Source organism: Amblyomma americanum, chromosome 2 (genome assembly GCF_052857255.1).
Source record: "Amblyomma americanum isolate KBUSLIRL-KWMA chromosome 2, ASM5285725v1, whole genome shotgun sequence".
NCBI lineage: Eukaryota > Metazoa > Arthropoda > Arachnida > Ixodida > Ixodidae > Amblyomma > Amblyomma americanum.
In genome coordinates this window covers 177,894,374-177,913,567 of record NC_135498.1, presented here as the reverse complement: position 1 = coordinate 177,913,567, position 19,194 = coordinate 177,894,374, and the positions used below count along the sequence as shown (strand labels likewise).

The 19,194-nt window shown below is 46.8% G+C and overlaps 1 long non-coding RNA gene across 2 annotated transcripts; it reads left to right on the top strand.

Annotated features, from left to right (window-relative positions):
- The first annotated feature begins 717 nt into the window (after positions 1-717).
- On the top strand, positions 718-18,419 carry LOC144119317 (uncharacterized). 2 transcript variants are annotated; one of them, XR_013312326.1, is made up of 3 exons: positions 718-827; positions 16,018-16,107; positions 17,681-18,419. It is a non-coding gene; the product is annotated as an uncharacterized LOC144119317 (long non-coding RNA). The 2 variants fall into 2 exon arrangements; XR_013312325.1 differs by having other exon boundaries at positions 718-851.
- Positions 18,420-19,194: the final 775 nt, after the last annotated feature.

Here is a 19,194-nt window from a genome sequence, read left to right as displayed (position 1 = left end):
GGTAATGGCCCACCTCGCACCCAAAACGCGCACAATGGGGTGTGACGTGAGGATTTGACCTTTCCCGTATTCTCGGAATCCTCCGCTGTCCGGCTCCCCTTATCCTGCAGGGTAGCGACGACCCACCCCATTCTTGTTTGGAGGACAGGAAAAAAAAAACGAAATGGGCATTCCTTCATCCCCAACTAAGAAGGGGCAAACAGTGCATAGCAATGCGAACTTCACTGGTGGTTTTCTTGGATTATCTTTGTTTGGTGGGCGTCGCCTCTGGAGGAATGTGCCCCTTCTAGTTGACAGCACACGCTCTCTTCGAACCTCGTTCTGTTCATTGTGACCATTATATTATCTGGCAAAAACCAGCTCATCCGCACTGTGTAGTCGTTCGTACGTTTCAGTGGGCTGGAATGTGAAACTGCTTATGGAGATAAACAGGTTGTCTTAAGGCAGGTTGGCACAGTCGAGTCGCGGACGTCGTGCGAAAAGTTTAAATTGATTTGCAACGCTCGCTCCCTCTTTTCCTAGTACTTCGGAAACCGTAACTAATTGCCCGAAATCTGTCTCGCGACGTTTAGGACTCGCCAGTGCGAGTCCGCCTTTATGCTTTGGAAAACCATCCCGGCGCCTTTCGCGCCAACTTTGGCAGTAAGCTGCGTCGCGCATGAGCATACATAGCTCAGTAAAACTTGTGAACACTCACTGACATCGACAGCATCTGGCCTTCCAGCTACAGGGCTGCGGCGGCCATCGCACACGCTGTGCGGGCTCGGTGGCTCCTCAGCGGCCGCTCTGCCAGCCGGCTGGTTTTTCTGCGCGCCATTTTCTCTACGGTACAGACTTTTTGCTTCGGAAAGGTCAGAACTTGCATTCATGCGCTTTCCAAGCCTTCAGTGCTTCTCTGCTGTTGTTGCTATCAGCACTTGCGACTCAGTCCATCTCAGTGGGACGGAAGATGTGGAAACTCGCCCTGTGCCGCACATATATGCGCTCACTGCACTGCAGTAGTTCGGCACCGGTGGGTCATCACTGCGCACCGAAACATCAAGCGATAGCTGGGAGTTGAGCACAGCAAGCTTAGATTTTGCACCCGCTTCTCATACTTTATCTTCCTTCAAGTCAATGGTTATAATCTTCCGTTCCTTGCTTTGTTTGCACGCTTTCGTGCAAATATACAATTGAGTTCACATTTCGCCACGCCAAATAGATCTGGGACAAGGCCTGTGTGGCCAAGGCTGATCGCATTCGTCATTCTACTTCGATACTTTATGCTAGTTCCCTCTAATGCCCAGGAAATGAAGATGTCCGGTAAAATCTATCAGATTCCTTTCTTTCATTGTTACTGGTCCGAAGAAAGTGCAAATACAAAATGTGACAAATTATGATGATTAAAGCTAATGCATTTATAAAATTGCCAGCTTATGATCATCTCTGACCGTTCAAAGCAGCAAGAATGCGCAGACCTTGCTGCACCCCTTTGAATGTAAATCAGTAGAAATTTTCAATTATCGCATTATCCGCCAATGCTGCAGTGCCCCTTTTTAAATGCTGGCGCTTTAACCGGTTGGGTTGGGTTTTCGTATGAGTGATATTCCAGCAGTCCACCTGCATCCCTTGCAGCTGAAGCTTTCACTTCACTTTGATAAATGTGTCGGGAAATGCTTCTGGTACCGTGTTTAGCGCGCGTGAGCGAAAACATAACATTTATACAGTTTGTATAGGACGCGATAAAGCCGAAGATTACAGGGCTAAAGCATTGCGAAGCAGTTGTCAATGAGCTGATATCTGTGTTTATTATCCACACAAGCATGCTAGCTCTGCACATGAGCAAGGGCTGGATCTCGAGCACTATTTTGTTGAATTTCGTATGATTTCGGCACATTGTGTCGCTTTAGTTGCTTTGTTCGAAATGCTTATTTTCTTGTGGATTCCAAATCTTTCGCATCCTTAATGAACATTTTTCGGAGCAATAGTTTGTTGCCCAATTTACCTTTTATTACAGGTTACTTTGAAATTCCAAATACTTGCCCCTTTATAATGACCGTGTCATAATGAAGTGCCATGTCCAGCATTCTCGGGAAAAATTTTAAAATTTGTAAAGTTGTAAGACACTGATATGGAAATATTGAAGGTAATGGTTCATTCCTCTGATATGTCGAAAAATCTTTCTTTTAATGCGTTTTAACGATCGCATCGAATAACTAAGACTTCATAGAAAACGCATAGGAAACGGTTTTGACCACAGCAAACACGTTAATAGAAACAAAGGAGACAACGCTGCCGTCAGCAGATCTGCGGCTATATTGATTTTTGCAGCGAAATCTTGTATAGGAAAAAAAGTCTATAAAAATGGTTTCCCGCTAAAAATGCTTTTCCAGAATTGTTCAGTATGAGGATGTTGAAACAAAAGTTTTTTTCTATAAAACAAAACGCTCGCTGTTGTATCGTTCAGACGATAATATGCAAGTAGCCATAAAAAGGGGACCATATGGTTTGTCGCTGTTCTGCGGTCATATACTAGTAAACCATGAAGTTTAATGAGTGATGTAAAGAAATCTGACGTACAAGAAACACATGAAAACTAATATGTTTACGGTTAGTAAGTGTGAATAATTATGCTGCTGCAGAGATAAAAAATAAATAACGTAGTAGGAAGAGAGGTACACTAAATGTTATGGTGCAAATGCAAGCGGCCCTTCAATTTTAGTAGAATTGCAGTTTTATTACTGCTCTCACCGAAAGGCATCATCGCTCCCCCGAACTGTAGCTTTGATTTCTAGCTCGCGCGCACGTGTCGAAAAACATAACATGGTTAGCAAGCCTGCGCTCTAATACCTTTTGGAGTAATAAGGATTGAATGTTCAAAAGCGTGCACATTACGTTTGCTGCAAGCGCTCACGAAAATTATGGGCACAAAATCTGGCTCCCCAAAAACCACCCCGCCGGTTTACGAGGCCCTTGTTTAATGCTACTCAGCACTAAGTCAAGGGATCGAATCACGGCCTTGACTGTCATATTTCGAGCGCGTAAAAACATAAGAACTGTAATGCGCAGCATGATATCAGTATACGTTTTAAAACCCCAGGTGGGCGAAATAAGTCTGGGTCCCCCTACTACTGCATACCATGTTGACCAACATGGCTTCAGAATGTGAAATGCCTCTGAAAACCGCACCAACGTTATTCACGTTACCGCAGGCCAGTCAGGAAGATTAAGTCCAGCTGCGGTATCACTGGTCATAGCATTTTGTATCGCGCTCGTATATGCGCTTTCAATAGTTAGTTTCAACCAGCTAGTGTCGCTCTAGTCAACTCAAGCAGAGAGCGATATGGACCTCCTTGGAAATATACCTGCTTCTAACCTGACAAGACAACAGGCGGTTTGCCTGCGTTCTGTCTGACAGGCAGAGCGAAGACTTTGATTGAATTCTTCATTCCATGAAACTGTTGAGAGATTAGAACTACTGTTAACTTAAAGGTATGCACTGTGGGGCCAAACAATACCGGTAGCTGGGTGCGTGTCTCGGCGTTAGGCGGAAAGAATTAGGCGGCATCTTTGGGTAGGAGTCGTGCTGTATTTTTCTATCGATAATCTCACGCTGTTTTCAGTGTATTAAATTGCGAATAATTGCGAAATTTCCTAAACAGGCGTATTGTCAGAGCTGTTGCCTAAGGTACAATGGCATGCCATCCTTAGTATTAGAAGTGGTGTTACAATAGCTCTAAATCTTGGTTTGGTTACGTTAAGGGGGGTTTAACGTCCCAAAGCACTCAGGCTATGAGGGACGCCGTAGTAAAGGGCTCGGGAAATTTCGACCACCTGGGGTTCTTTAACGTGCACTTACATCGCGCAGTACACGGGCCTCTAGAATTTCGCCTGCATCAAAATTCGACCGCCGCGGCCGGACTGTCAAGAGAAGACAGCTGTCAAGGGGAGAATTCGCCTCATGCTCACTTGATCCTACGCAGACTTATCTGCTGCATTCCCGAATTCTCGGCATCCCCTTGACGCCGCGCACATATCGACGGTTGTACTTGCCTCAGCTTCTTCAAGGCGCGAAGAACACAGACATCCGCTAGTAGAAATGGAGACAGGGAAAGGACAGGTCCCTTTGTTGGCGATGCACTGAACACAACACAGCCGCCGCCGAGTCCTCGTAGGTCGTCCGTCTGAGTATATATGACTGCACAGGTGCGGCATTCCTCGCGAACACAAGACCGACTGGCGCCAGGCAAAGTTCATTGAACTTCACAGAAAGGCTTTCGCATTACCGCTCTTAAGTAGACTTATGTGCAACACTGTTGTTTTTCTCAACCAAAGTCACTAATGTGCCTCTTTCAGGCTGTGTAATTCCATATGGGAACGCGTCTGTCCCGTCCTGTCTTCCTCTGTGCGCGTCTTAAGAAAAAAAAAGTATAGCGACGAATTACTTTTGCGAGTTATTCACAAAAAATATGAAAACGCGTCTCTTAGAACCACATTAAAATGATTCTGCAGCTTGTTACAAGCAAGTAGACTAAAGCAACACCAATGCGTTGGACAGGCGAGTCTGACCTAACGAAAAAATTTAAAACTCAATTTACCATTTTTGGAAAAGTTTCTGCGCATGCGTGGTGAAGGCGCAGGCAGCGCCCTCTATAGGCGGTTTGGTTTTTGCTTGGAAAACATGAGCCGGCCGTGCATTCCTGCGCTGTAGTGCGACGACTGATGTGAGCTGTAACTTCCACGTAACTGACATGTAACTGCAACGCGATTTATCTAAGCTAACCCCGCGTTTTGCAACACCGAGACTTGTACGTAATAAAGGCCGCGACGAGATACAAGGCGCAAAAGAGGAACCCGTTGATGGGGCCAGTAATGCGCACATCCAGCACGTTTCGAAACGGGTATTGCTGCTTTATTTCGCGCTTACTGCCAAGTACACACTGCTCGGTCGTTCTAGAACAGTTTTGCCACCGACGCAGGAAATGGAAAAGCAAATGATATATACTAGTATGAACATTCCCCATAAAGCCTACAATGTGCTACCTGAACAGCGGGAGCACGGCCGAGCGCAACTTCGCGTATATCCGCTCATTCTAACGCTCCCGCGGCCCGTTAGCACGCAAAGCAACGCTCTGCTATATCAGCACGAGCCAGGATTGATATAGTACAACGGGTTGTTCACTAATCAGCTAAGTGTTCCCTGAGGCAAAAGGTGTTGTGTTAAGTTAGCAGAAACTTCCGCCCTATCAAGGAAGCGCAAACGTAAACGGCTGTGCGCATTAGGAAAGTGCATCCCATTATACTGTCACACTCGCCCACGCATAGGCGCACATTCACACACAGTTTCCCTTGGTCATTCGGCGTTCCGTTGAGGTAGCAGAGTGCAGGTATTGCCACACATGGTCGTTTTTCAGGCTACAACGCGCAAACTCTTCGCCACACCCCGTTTCTAAAAACGGAAATGGAATGTTCTCCTCTTCCATCATACTCTTTCGTTAGCAGGCACACGTTTCCGGAAAATAAACAACACTAACACCACAAAACAAGCGCACGTGAACTGCTGAACGCTGCCTTGCGCATGCTTGCTCGAGAGCCCCTTTCCAACCAGAAGTGCCGGCGGAGCTTCTCTGTTTGCACGACAGGCGGCGCTCGCTTTTCCGAAAATGGTCAATTGCTTGCCTAAAACATTTTGCAGAATGTACCCATCTCTAAATGCGGTGAAATGACGAATCTTTCAAGGACTTTTAGCGTACTCGTTCTCGTAGATATTATTAGCTTACCTAATTTTTATTAAGCATTATCTTTTCATCTGTGTTATTAAGTTATATTTCGTGGCGCTTGACGCGGCCCATTCTCAAAAGCCACTTTAATCGCTGACACACTTCAGCCGCCAAACTTCCAGATGGCAGTCCGTAAAATGCTCTACCGTTTCCACTGCGGTTGCTGCAGTTTGGCGCACTGCATGCAGTCATAGCTGAAACTGTGTGGCTCACTGCCACAGCAGAACTCCAAACTTGACGCCACGGGTGTGCACGGGAAATGTGTGAAATGTAGCCGACAGCGTGGGCTCACGTGAGGCATCGCGCTGACGAGGGGTCGCTCAGCACTGCGCCTGTGAAGTCAGTTCCCCCGCGGAAAATTGAACACCTGACGTCACGAAAATCATGTGACCGCCTCTCGGCGAATGGCGTTCGGAGCGGCGAGGCAAAACAGACGCGCAACTATGCTCCGGGAGAATATACAGGAACACTAGGATGGATGGATGGATGGATGGATGGATGGATACGGCTGAACCCTTTACATAGGGCGGTGGCTCAAGCCACCTAGTCATGTCTTGTGAAATTTTACTCCTGTCTTGCTTTTAGCCACCAATCAGATAACCTTCGCTTGGTTACTTCTAACCTCTTAAAATCCACTTTCCCTTCACTATCCCTAAACCCCAATGCCTTGGGTAAGTCAGCCCCGCTGCCTTCCACTGTAGGGTGAAGCCCTTTACAGAAAAGTATCAAGTGTTCAGCCGTTTCCTCCTCCTCTCCGCACGCAATGCACAAAGTGTCTATCTCCTGGTACCTGACTCTATACGTCTTAGTCCGCAAAACTCCAGTCCTGGCCTCAAACAACAAAGAACTTCCCCTACAATTATCATAGATATTTTCTTTGACAATTTCCTGTTTAAAGGTTCGGTATGTTTCTAGTGCCGATTTCGTCAGCATCCCTGTTTTCCACAAAGCTCTCTCTGTTCCTTTAACCTTTTTCTTAACCGATAATTGCTGATTTGCCCCCTTACTGCTGTCCAGATATTTGCTTGTCAATTTTCTAGTTCGCTTTCTCCATTTCGTGTCAACATTCTTTATATACAGGTATCTGAAAACTCTCCTAGCCCACCGCTTTTCCTCCATCCTTCTCAATCGTTCCTCAAATGCTATCTTACTGCTAGCCTCTCTGCTCTCGAAAGACGCCCATCCCATATCACCCTGTACCCCCTGATTTGGTGTATTGCCATGTGCTCCCAAAGCTAACCTCCCTACTCCCCGTTGCCTAATTTCCAGCCTTGCTTGAACATCTGGCCTCATACACAGGACCGCATTCCCGAAGGTCAGGCTAGGGACCATCACCCCTTTCCAGATCCCTCTTACCACCTCATACCTATTGTAATTCCACAGTGCCCTATTTTTCATGACAGCTGCATTCCTACTAGCTTTATTCATTACATATTTTTCATGCTCTGTCAGATACTCAACACTGTTATTTATCCACACCCCAAGATACTTGTACTCATTCACTACCTTTAGCACGAACTCCTGTATTCTATGCTCGCCGCCCTCTACATTAAATGTCATGACTGCAGATTTTTCCTTACTATACTTGAAGCCTAATCTATCTCCCTCTGTACTGCATATGTCTAACAACTTCTGCAGGTCTTCCTTGTTGTCAGCCATTATCACTATATCGTCCGCATATATTAGTCCCGGTAATGTCTGTTTAATCAATTCCCCTTGCTTGAAAAAAGATAGGTTGAAACCTAGTCCGCTCCCCTCTAGCTTGGCCTCCAAACCTTGCAGGTACAACGTGAACAACAAAGGGGACAGAGGACATCCTTGTCTAAGCCCCCGCTGTATCTCTACAAGCCCTGATACATTTTTTTCCCATTTTATGAGCACTCTGTTACCTCTATATATATCTTTTAAAAGATTAATTACTCCATTTTCCACATCCAATGTGCCCAATATGTCCCACAAATGCTCCTGAGTAACGTTGTCATAGGCTCCCCTAATATCCAGAAATGCTAGCAATAAGGGCCTATGTTCCTTTTCCGCAATTTCTATACACTGTGTCAATGAAAATAGATTGTCCTCCAACCTCCTTTGTTTCCGGAACCCATTCTGTAGTTCCCCTAGCACCCCCTCGTTCTCCACCCAAGCCTGCAGTCTATCCTTTATAATTTGCATCACCACCCTGTAAACCACAGACGTCACTGTTATGGGGCGATAGTTACTTACGTCTGCTTTGTCCCCCTTTCCCTTATATATCATGTTCATTCTACTTAATCGCCATTCATCGGGGACTTTCTCATCCACTATCGTTTTGTTCACTACCTGTATTAATGTTTGCTTGGATTTTGGTCCTAACTTCTTTATCAACATAATCGGGATACCATCTGGTCCTGTTGATGTGCCACTACGAACCTTCTTCTCTGCCCTTTCCCACTCTCCTTGCTCAAGTGAAGCTATTGCTGTAACCGGTCTATCCTCCTTCGATAAATTATGTACCACGTGCTTTGCTGAAAATTTTTCCGTCATCCTTGTTCCTATGTGTTTTATTGCTTCATCCCCTTCTAGTCGAATACCCTCATCTGTAACAATAAACCTTTGTTCTAGCCTAGTTTTATTACTCATTGCATTTAGATGTTTCCAGAATTTTTGGGCTGCTTTTCTATCCTTTTTATTTACTTTTGACATCCATTGGGCACCCTTTCTTCTAATTTTCTCATTATTCAAATAGGATGCGTCCCTTCTACACTTTATGAAGGTATCCCATTTTCTGTCTACTTCGGGTTTTGGTTCCCCCCTCTTCTTGGAATATCTGTGTTCCCTGGATGCTTCCTTGCGCTTTTCTATTGCCCTCTTGACCTCCTCATCCCACCAACTCTTGGGTTTGCATCTTTTCCCTTTTAGCTTTACTCCCACCTTAGCTAGCTCTAGCTCCAGTAATCGAGTTAATTTGGTATAAGTCCATTCTGTTTCACTTTCCTCAAAAATTACTTTCTCGATTTGTTTGGCTGCTACTTCCAATTGCTTTTCTGAGTAAAAATTTCCCCCTGATTGTTTATCTTGATTCAGTCCTACATTGCTTTTTCTTCTGAAGCTCAACTTGATACGCTTGAGGTCACTACCTAGACTTCTGGAACCATCTTCATCTATGCTCATTACCCCTAATCTGTTATACATCCTCTGTGACATTAGTGCATAATCTATTGTCGAGTGCAGACTCCCCGCCTCCCATGTTATGAGCCCTTCACACTTCTCGGTGCTGTTGCATACAACTAAATCATGCCTGTCACACATGTCCTGCAGCATGCTTCCTGTCGAATCCGTGTACCCATCCAGGTCTTCTATGTGTGCATTCATGTCGCCTAATATAATTATCTCGCCCTGTCCTCCTAGCTCATCAATGTCGCTTGCAATACATTCTAACATTTTCCTGTTTTCCTCTTTGGCATTAACCCCTGTCCACAGGTATACAAAGCCAAGGAGTGTTTGCTTGCCTGCCACTGTTCCTTTTAGCCATAAATGTTCCCTGCATCCCAGTCTAACCCTTTGAAAATTCATACTTTTATGAATGAATGCCCCAATTCCACCTCCCTTTCTGCTGCCCTCTGTTCTATTGCAATATTCCCATGCGTAGTCTGGGTTACAGGGTGGTTGCTCCAGGTCTCTAAGATGTGTTTCCGCTAAACCATATACCATTAATTCCTCCTGTCTTAACTGTTCTTCTATTTCCTCCCATTTCAGTCTATTCCTGCCACCTTGCATGTTAATGAAACCTATATCTGAATTAACTTGGCCCTGGCGCTTGCGTCTCTTTCTTCCCCTATGGTTCCATTGTCCGTTTGATCTTAATTCTTCCTTCTCTACACTGGTTCCTTCAGAGCTCTGGGTCCCCCCAAAAAAGCTGTTGCCTGGCGACCTATCCTACTACCCACCTTCTTGCCAGTGGCACCACCGTAGTGGATGCCATCCTGTGCAAAAGGGTGGGGCCTAACCTCGTACACTTCCCTGTTGACCTCCATCACCTCGTATCTTAGTCGTCGACTCAATAGCCTAATTACCCGATTAGTCTCCACGACCCTCCTTTCCGTTTCGCGAGCCTGCCTCTGGACCTCTGGGATTGTGCATATGGTCACATGCACACTCTCAGAGGCCTCTCTAAGCCTACGCATCCCCACCTCCAACTGCGTCTCAAGATTCTGGCTCCTCCCCTGCAGTACATCATTGAGACCAGCATGGATGACCACAAGGTGTTCGCCATCCATGCTACCCACCACCACCTCCCGGGCTCTGGCCATTGCATCCACCATGCACTTTCCCGACTGAGCCTCCATCTGCACCCGCCTGTCTGCCTTCACTGCCGTCAGAACGCCTCCCTCAACCCTAGCTACATTCGAGTCCCCGACCACCAGAACTCTCCTGTGCCCCAAACGTTCGCTTCCTAATTCCATCTGTTGGCCTCCGGATCGCTCTAGCTGACTCTCCTGCCGCTGTCATCGCGCGCCATCTGTTGGGGCAGTGGCGTACATTGCGAGGAGGAAGAGGAGGAGAGATTTTTGCTCACGGGGAGGAGGAGGAGAAGTTTTTCGCTCACGGCCGACGCCGACGACAGCGGCTTTTCTGCGACGCGAGCACCTTAACGCTTTCGCGTTAAAACTCCTGACGCCAAGACAGAAAAAGACTTCGTGATCATCTCTTGCAAATCAATGTTGACGTAGCCATGCTTCCGCCTACAAAAACCTGTCTAGACGTGAGCGCATGGAGTGTGCTTGAGAAAGCGGTTGCTTGTGGGGGCGCTTGCTTTTATACCTTATTTTTTTTTACAGCTTATAAAAGCGTCGTTTCCAGTTAAGGTGTCCTCTTTTTCATTGCAACGCGCTAATATTTTTACACTGGCCAAATTCGCTTTGGTGTGTCCCTCTAAAATCGAGCTTTTGTCTACGTCATCGTGGCTTTGCTATGCTATATCCGTCTGGAACACAAGCTTATTGAGTTGTCTGAAGCGGCCACAGAACTGTGGCCACACTTTCTATCCTGGTGTCTCGGCCGTGGAATCGTCGTTAACCCAAACTCTCAATACGTCAAAGCTTCAAGACTATTCCATCTTGGCATAGCGCTGGAAAAAGGGCGGCAGCAGTTCTCCTGCGCGTGATTTACTGCAAAAGGCGCCTGGGGAACTGTTTTCAATTGGGACCTCTGCAGGTGTAGCAACAGGCCTACATGCGTGTATGAGCTGATAATGACGCTGTTAGGAGCGAATATTTAAAGGGAGACTGCGCGAAGAATACACATCAAAGCGGACAGGCGCATACTTTCAATCTGTATATTCGGCCCTAAAATGCATTTATGCACCACAGCCAAGGTCTCTTGGCTCATCGTCTCAAAGCCAACCGAGAATAATAATAAATTGCAACACACTCAGGTCGGGAAAAGAAAAGACGCCGCTACGCGCCATGCGCAGAAGCTCGCTCTTTTTTAACGCACGCATGAAAGCTTCGCCTCGAGTACAAATCAGGAATAAGTGATTGATTTATAGGGTTTAACCTAGCAAATTGACTCAGGCTTTAATGGGCACCATAACGGAGACCTCCGAAATATTTTGACTACATCGGGTTCCTTAACGTGCTCTGAGATCGCACAGTACACGGACCAGTAGCATTTCGCTTCCATCGCTACCACCGCCACCGGGATGGAAGGCAGGTCTTTCCGGTCGGCAGATGAGTACCATCTTTTACTCACCACCACAGCCACTGTGTCACCGCGGCGGCCTTCACATCATCAATAAAAAAGCATCATAAACTAAGGAGCATTCTACATTCAAATGCAAAAGCAGTGTCAGAACTTAAAGATGCCAAGACCCACAAATCAACAAGTGGAAAGAACAAACAGGTCAATAAAATAACAGGTTTCAGAACGCCAGAAAATTGACGTCTTTTGTCAAGGAAATGCGCTACAGGACTCCAACCACCAGCTCAGTCAACACCTGTTCTTCGGTCGCTATACAATTTTATTTCTTACAGGAAGTCTTCAAGAAAAGAAATGATTCCTTCCTACTGAGCGCGATAGAAGCATCCTGGCGCACATGTTGCCTGGCGTTTTGTTCGCAACAGTTGTCGGAAGAACCTTTTGCAACATAGGTTTATGGTTTGTAGGGTTTAACGTCCCAAAGCAACTCAGGCGGTGAGGGACGCCGTAGTGGAGGGCTCCGGAAATTTCGACCACCTGGGGTTCTTTAACGTGCAGTGACATCGCACAGTACACGGGCCTCTAGGATTTCGCCTCCATCGAAATTCGACCGCCGCGGAAAGGATCGAACCCGCGTCTTTCGGGTCAGCAGCCAAGCGCCGTAACCACTGAGCCACCGCGGCGGCCCTTTCTGCAACAAGAGCTTTTCTTCCTTAAAGTGTAGGCCCACTATATTTGAACACAAGTGATTACAACAAAGAGCAGGAAGCCTAGACAGGTAACGTGCGCGAACTTCCAACTTTTTATTTGTAGCGCTACTCTTGCTAACACCTTAAAAAGGAGGAACCAACTCTAGCCACCATTGCAGCATTGCAATAGCTTTTCATCTTTTGTTGCAACATCTTTGTTCGTAAGATAAGTGTGAGTGTTCCTAGAAAGATTTTATCTTGCTTATCTTGGGTTTTTTTTGCCTTTCCTGGTCTGGTGGTTTGCCAATCTTTTTGTGGTGTCAGCTGCTTTCCCTGCGGTTCTTTTTGCATGCATGACGTCCATGCGATGTGGATCGTTCATTCGCTAGTTAAGAAACAGCTTCTGCGCAGGTTTTCTGCCGGTGTCTTCTTTTCTTGCTTACAGGGAGACAGAGTTTATAGTTATACCCGGGGAGCTTTGTGGCAATGACAGAATAAACCTTTACTGCGCACAACGAAGAAAAACGCAAACACGTAAGGAACAGGGCACGCGCAGACTCGCAATTGCTTTATTGCAAAAAAAGAAGCAGGGAATATATACACAGAAAAAAAGAACCGCACAAGCAAAGGCACCTGCGCGAACAGCAAGTAAGTCAAATGACACTGACATTAATAAGTTCATGCATTGTCCAGATATGCCACTTCACATTCTGTAAGTGAAACAGAAGCCTGCCTGATACACTTATCACCTCTTGTTTTGATAAAATAAGCCTCCTTGATTTCCCGTGTTGAGCGAACCTGATGACGATAAAGTATGTTAGTGCTCGAAAACAGCAGTTTGCAGCTCCGTTCTTTATCTTTTTACCCTCTTTGCAATTCCTACAGTTAACCTCTATTTGCGAGTGCGGGATGAATGACAAGACCCGCAAATGTTCGTTCAGACGGACATTGATAAAACAGCCCGTCTGGCCAACATACACCTTTCAACAGAAAAAAGGCGACATCTAAACAACCGCACACGCCTAGGGAACATACCGTGATTTGTGAAGCTTTATTCAGTCATGAGCAGTACTAACTAGCCTAACGTGCTGCTCTATTTGGTGGCGATGAGTCATGACACGCCATTTTTGATGTGTATAAATGCATCTACTGCTTCCTTCAATAAACCGTTGGTAGTGTGCTCCTGTGCTTTTCTTGCATTGTCGTTTTCTGCGCACCCTTTCACGAAAACTGGCACCAGCTCGACCATAAGTCTGCCATTCTAGGAGCAGGGAACTTGAATATATAAAAAAGGTCAAAAACAAAGAACCATGTATTCCACGGCTCATTGTGATAAGCATGAACCGCGGCAGAATTTCGATGAGACAAACCTAACGGGGATACAAAGAACACTCGTACCATCTGAAATTAGTACGACTCAAAAGAGACAAATCCGCATGCAGGAGCACAGGAAATGGATTCACGCGATCTGTATACAGCATGTGGGCTGTAGGGGAATACAGCAATTAAAGGTATTCTGTTGCAGAATCGCTATTTATACCCACTCAAAAGATTTTGAATGCCCTTTTTCAATCACCTAGCTCTATTAAGCGCTTGCAACCTTACAACGAGCACGTGGACTCGTAACCTGGTCGTACCTGATGTGAAAGATTCCTGAAAACACTAAAGTATGCCTTGGCCTCTGTATCTGTGATAGGGTCGCCACATCAGGTCTTGTGGAGTAGTTTCCAGCACAGCTGCTTCAGCCATTGCTGTGGCTCTCTAATTTCTTCGCGCCAGAGGCTGTAGCGTGCTGGAAGTCCACAGAGTCCAGCTCAGAAGACCAGGAAAGTAGCCATTGCCCTAACTCAGCACGTAGGCAGATTCCAGAGCGACGGCCGAGCTCGCTTCTGCCTCATTTATCCCTGCACCAGGAGAGCGAAAGCGTACCTAGACGTGGCACGCAGTAATACGTTAGTAGAGCCGCTCTCGTAATGGCAACGATTGTCTGGGACCTTTTCAGGCCAACTGGAAGCAGGTCGCAGGAAGCTTGAGCCCCAACTTGATGGACACATCCTAGGCGTACAGCCCCAACTCGATGGACACATCCTACGTGTACAGGCGGAGCGCCTACGCACACGGGCTCACGCTGGATCCTGTCTGCGCAAAGCGCGACGCGCGCGCAGGCCCGAGCAGGGCGCAGATATCTGTACATGTCAAGCCCCAACTCGATGCACACATCCTAGGCGTACGGCGGAGCGCCCACGCGTCCAGCGCCGCGCCGCGACTGGCGTCGAAAAAAGGCATCCACCTCCATGCTCGCTGCGCTGGCGTGTTCCCCCTCTCGAGCCGACCGAATAAATTTCGAGCGTGAAGAAAAGGGATTTGGAGGGGCGCTGAAAGGACAACTTAAACCGCGAAGAAAAGTTCCAGGAACCTGAAAGAGCCTCAAGCCACAAAGAAGAGAGTCCCCGAGAGCCCCGCGGTCCTCCTATTGTTGTAAACCAGAGCCCGCTTCCGAAGCGCGCGCACTGAGGCGCGGATATCTGACACCTATATACAGATATCGGAACCTTGCTCGCGCCTGCGCGCGTGTCGCGCTTTGCGCATGAGCAGACAGGATCCAGCGTACGTCCGTGCGCATATGCGCTCCGCCGGTACGCGTAGGATGTGTCCATCGAGTTGGAGCTTCAGATATCCTCGATTGAGCGGGCGCGCGTCTGAAGCGGGGTCCGGTTTACAACAATAGGAGGACCGCGGGGCTCTCGGGGACTCTTTTCTTCATGGCTTGAAGCTCTCTGGGGTTCCTGGAACTTTTCATCGCGGTTTAAGTTATCCTTTCAGCGCCGCCCAAATCCCCTTTCTTCACGCTTGAAATTCCTTCGGTCGGCTCGAGAGGAAGAACGCGCCAGGACAGGGAGCATGGAGGTGGATGCCTTTTTTCGACGCCAGTCGCGGCGCGGTGCTGGACGCGTAGGCGCTCCGCCGTACGCCTAGGATGTGTGCATCGAGTTGGGGCTTACGGCGGAGCGCCTACGCGCCCAGCGCCGCGCCGCGGCTGGCGTCGAAAAAAGGCATCAACCTCCATGCTCCCTGTGCTGGCGCGTTCTCCCTCTCGAGCCGACCTAAGGAATTTCAAGCGTGAAGAAAGGGGATTTGGGCGGCGCTGAAAGGACAACTTAAACCGCGAAGAAAAGTTTCAGGAACCTGAGAGAGCTTCGTGACATGAAGAAAAGAGTCCCCGAGAGCCCCGCGGTCCTCCTATTGTTGTAAACCGGACCCCGATTCCGACGCGCGCGCTCGCGCACGGATACCTGCGCCCTGCTCGCACCTGCGTGCGCGTCGCGTTTTGCGCATGCGCAGAGAGGATCCAGCGTACGCCCCTGCGCGTAGGCGCTCCGCCGGTATGCGTAGAATGCGTCTATCGAGCTGATGTGAAGCCAGGAAGGAGATAATTTCATTGATAGGATTGGCAGCGCTGCAGTGCAGCATTGGAAATCGCTGCACTGATGGCTCATGTGCGAAAGCATTTCGCTGTTCAACGCTGGGCTGACAACATTGACAACTTCATTTGTGGTAAGGCGCCTTACGACAAATAACGACCAGGTGACCTAGCACCGTTCAACACGTTTGCTTTACAGGCGAGGTTGCCACTTTACGTCAGTTTCGGGACTCTCATTGCTTTCCAGCTCTGGAAATTTGTTCAAACGCTACGTTGTTCCGAAACATCAGCGGGATGCGATTTTCACTTCGTGTCAACACATTTGAGGTTGCACTTGAGAACGTTGTTCTCACGCAGCCACTCCCGCTGAAATGAAAAAAAAAAATTCAACTTCGCGCAGCCGCTTATGCTCGGCCGTTGGTTCCGATAGATCAGTTAAGTGCGGAACTTCGACTTTGCCACTCTTGTTTTTCAGACATCCTTCTGATTGGCTTACGATTCCTGGGCCGCACTGGCAAACGGTGACATAACTCCAGTTATGCTCAGTCGACAAAACCAGTGAAAAGTAAGTAAAACGTTAATACCTCTACCTTTTTTTACAAAATCTGCCTGCTTTTCACCCCCTAATCACGAACCGTTTACTGCGTTCTTAATGAAGAGTTAATTAAACGGTTCACCAACAGTTCTGTTATATTAACGTGGGTTTGAAAATAAGAGTGCTTGCAGCGTCGTGACCTAAGTTATAGTTACCATTTCTGCAATCGCAGAATCGCAGGGCAATCGCAGGGCCACTAATTATGGCGGACGGCAAGATTGATGATATATACAAGCATTACGAAATGGATACTTCCTTCAATTTTGAGCCAACCCATTGCGGCAGTGTGACTATTTTTAACTAGTTTATTTCATTGAACCTGTTCGTACACAGCTTAGAATTTCTTGCTCGATGTCATTACGTCGTCTGCTTTGCATGCTTATTCGCCATGATGTCTCAGCCTGAATTCTTCACTTGTGTCCAAACATTTCTGATAGCTGCGTTTAGGAACCATCCTAATCAGATTATACAAATGTGATTTATTTTTTTAATGTTTAAAGATAATACACCATCGGTAGTACGGATACACGGAGAATATGAGTAGCTGCAAACGCGTAAAGGTTGATTCGTTCTTACAACAGGATATCTCTAGGTTAGTTTCTGTAGCTAACAGGAGGGTAACTACTTGCAGTTACTAAAAATCGATAGTCTAATGTGAGAAGCAGTTACGAATTTTCGCTTAGTAGGTATACCACGACTGCTTTTTCTGAGGATTGGAGACTTGACTGATCCTGGTTCAACTCTAAGAGAGGCCTCTGGAAGTGCTCATATTGTTTAATCTTTCTAAATGAAAGTTCGCACGGGTGCATAGGGTCGCCAAGGACCTCAAAACAGTGCTGCTGCGTCGATATACCGTGAGAAAAGAGATAGGCAGGGAATTTTACATGAAGGAACTGCGTTGAAAGAGCGGTGGCTAAATGAAAGTTGTAACTGGAGACAACGAGTGAACAGAAGGAATAGGTAACTCAGTTTTCATTGTGGGGAGATGGGACGGATGGAGTATGATTGCAGTCTCAAGCGCTTTAGCCTTCAAGGCTGAGCTCATAGAGATAGATTAAGCAGCACCAAAAGAAATGTTTCAAGCCCGATTTGATATACGCTGTGGCTGCCTAATAAAATAGAAAACACATGAAGGATATATATTTTTTCTTGAACGCGCTTATGCTAGAAATAAGCGGCGCATCAAAGACACAAAATGCGTGATTATAGCTCAAAAGTGGCCACAAAAATATCCTAAAATTCCCTCCTACAATTGAAAATATACGCGCCTAAAATTTTGCGCGAATATAAAATAGGTAGGAAGAAATAAGATGGGGAAAAATGTTAACCGAGAAAGGCTTAACCGCCGCACATCTTGAAATAGTTGCCTCGATTTCAGGCAATTATACGCATCTTGAGTCCAATAGGATGGAAAAGCAGCTAACACCGTTACCAGGAGCTTGGTGAAGTTGCGTGAGGCGGTTGGATACTTTAGGCAACTCTCGACATGAAAGCCGTTGGATGTCATCGCCGAATGCTCGTGCTTCTTTTCAAACCTGTGCAGGACAGGATGCTGTGAAAAGAGAACTTTCAAGTGCTGCCTATTCTTTTTCGGTGTGAAATTCGTTTGCACACACGGCCCTGAGCGTCCCAGCGAGTCTACGACGCGTGAGGGTTGCACCATTCCTTGCCGACATGAGTATTGATGTTGATGCTGTATTGCGCGCAGCTACGAAGAAGCTTACAAAGATTAGCGAGCACCCACGAGACCTGGGCATCTACAGGCGTCTGCTCCTGTTGAGGCTCGTGCGCCAGTGTCTGTGCGTCAAAGACTGCGACCTGTCCGATGACGACGACTCTTCAGACGGAGAAGAAAGTGCTGCCCACTCTGGGCCACCACCAAAGCGTGGACGCCGTGACGAGGTCGAGAAGAAACCGCCGGAAGATTTGTAGTACTGTCCTGCGTGTTTATTGACGAGGCTTGTCTTGTCAATTTCACTGTCACGTTATTTTCTGCATGGATAGAGCGCTGTGGGGGTGTTTAGTTCGGCCTGAAAATATTGCGAATGTTTTTAGTGCTTTTAGCAGATCAAGTTTCGTTTGACAACTTTCCTTGTCCTTCCAGACAGCATTCTGGAACGTAGGTTTGTCGATATCCCGTCCATGTCGGCATCCTCGCATGTCTTGGCTGGACTGCCATGACCTGATAGTTGATTACGTTACAGATTTGTTCCGCTTCCATGGTTTATAAGTAAGTTGCTAAATGAATAGAACGATGTAGAGGACTAAACAAATAAAACAAAAGGGCAAAAAATACGCTCAAACGAATGCTTACGTTCACTGTCCCACGATCTCATGATTGCTCGCCGGCCGTCTAAACACGCTGCCTCAACGTCGTCTGCTGCCCCCGAAGATTGATCTGCTGGCCAACATTTTTCATTTCTTTATTTATTCCTCAAACACTGTCTAAGAGGAGGCCAAGGCTAAAGGCTAAGAGCCTGATGAGGCGTTGGCCCCTTGTCCAATTAATTGCACCAACAAACAGAACTCGGACATAACACTTCGGTCACTAGTAGGGATACAATGTAAACACCTCTTTAATAGGCAAAATTGTATCGCCCTATACACCAGTCTCACATGATCGAAAGTTATAAGAAAACGCCGCTTCTGTTAACGCATACAGTTTTGTATACAAAAGGACATAGGGAATAGGTAATATCAAGTGAAACCTGCGCTACAAACATCAAAACCAATACAGGAGAAAAGCAAAACAAGCACACCAGAGCATTTTTGTATCCAATGGCAAGAATTACATAAATATTCCATGTGTAAACCGCGGAACACGGTTTGGCGATTCAATAAATTTTGTAATGGTCTAGGAATAACACATATCATTGAGTTGTGTATGAAATTGCTGAATTAAACAAGAAGTGTCTGCATGCATATTCAAGAGAAAGTACACTGAACACTTAGCGCACAATTTTTTCCTACCAAGCGGAGAGCTTGCTGTCTAAAGTACTCGATTCCGCAGCGGTGTTATAAACGCTGTAGACGTGTTTTATGGAGAATTATCTAATC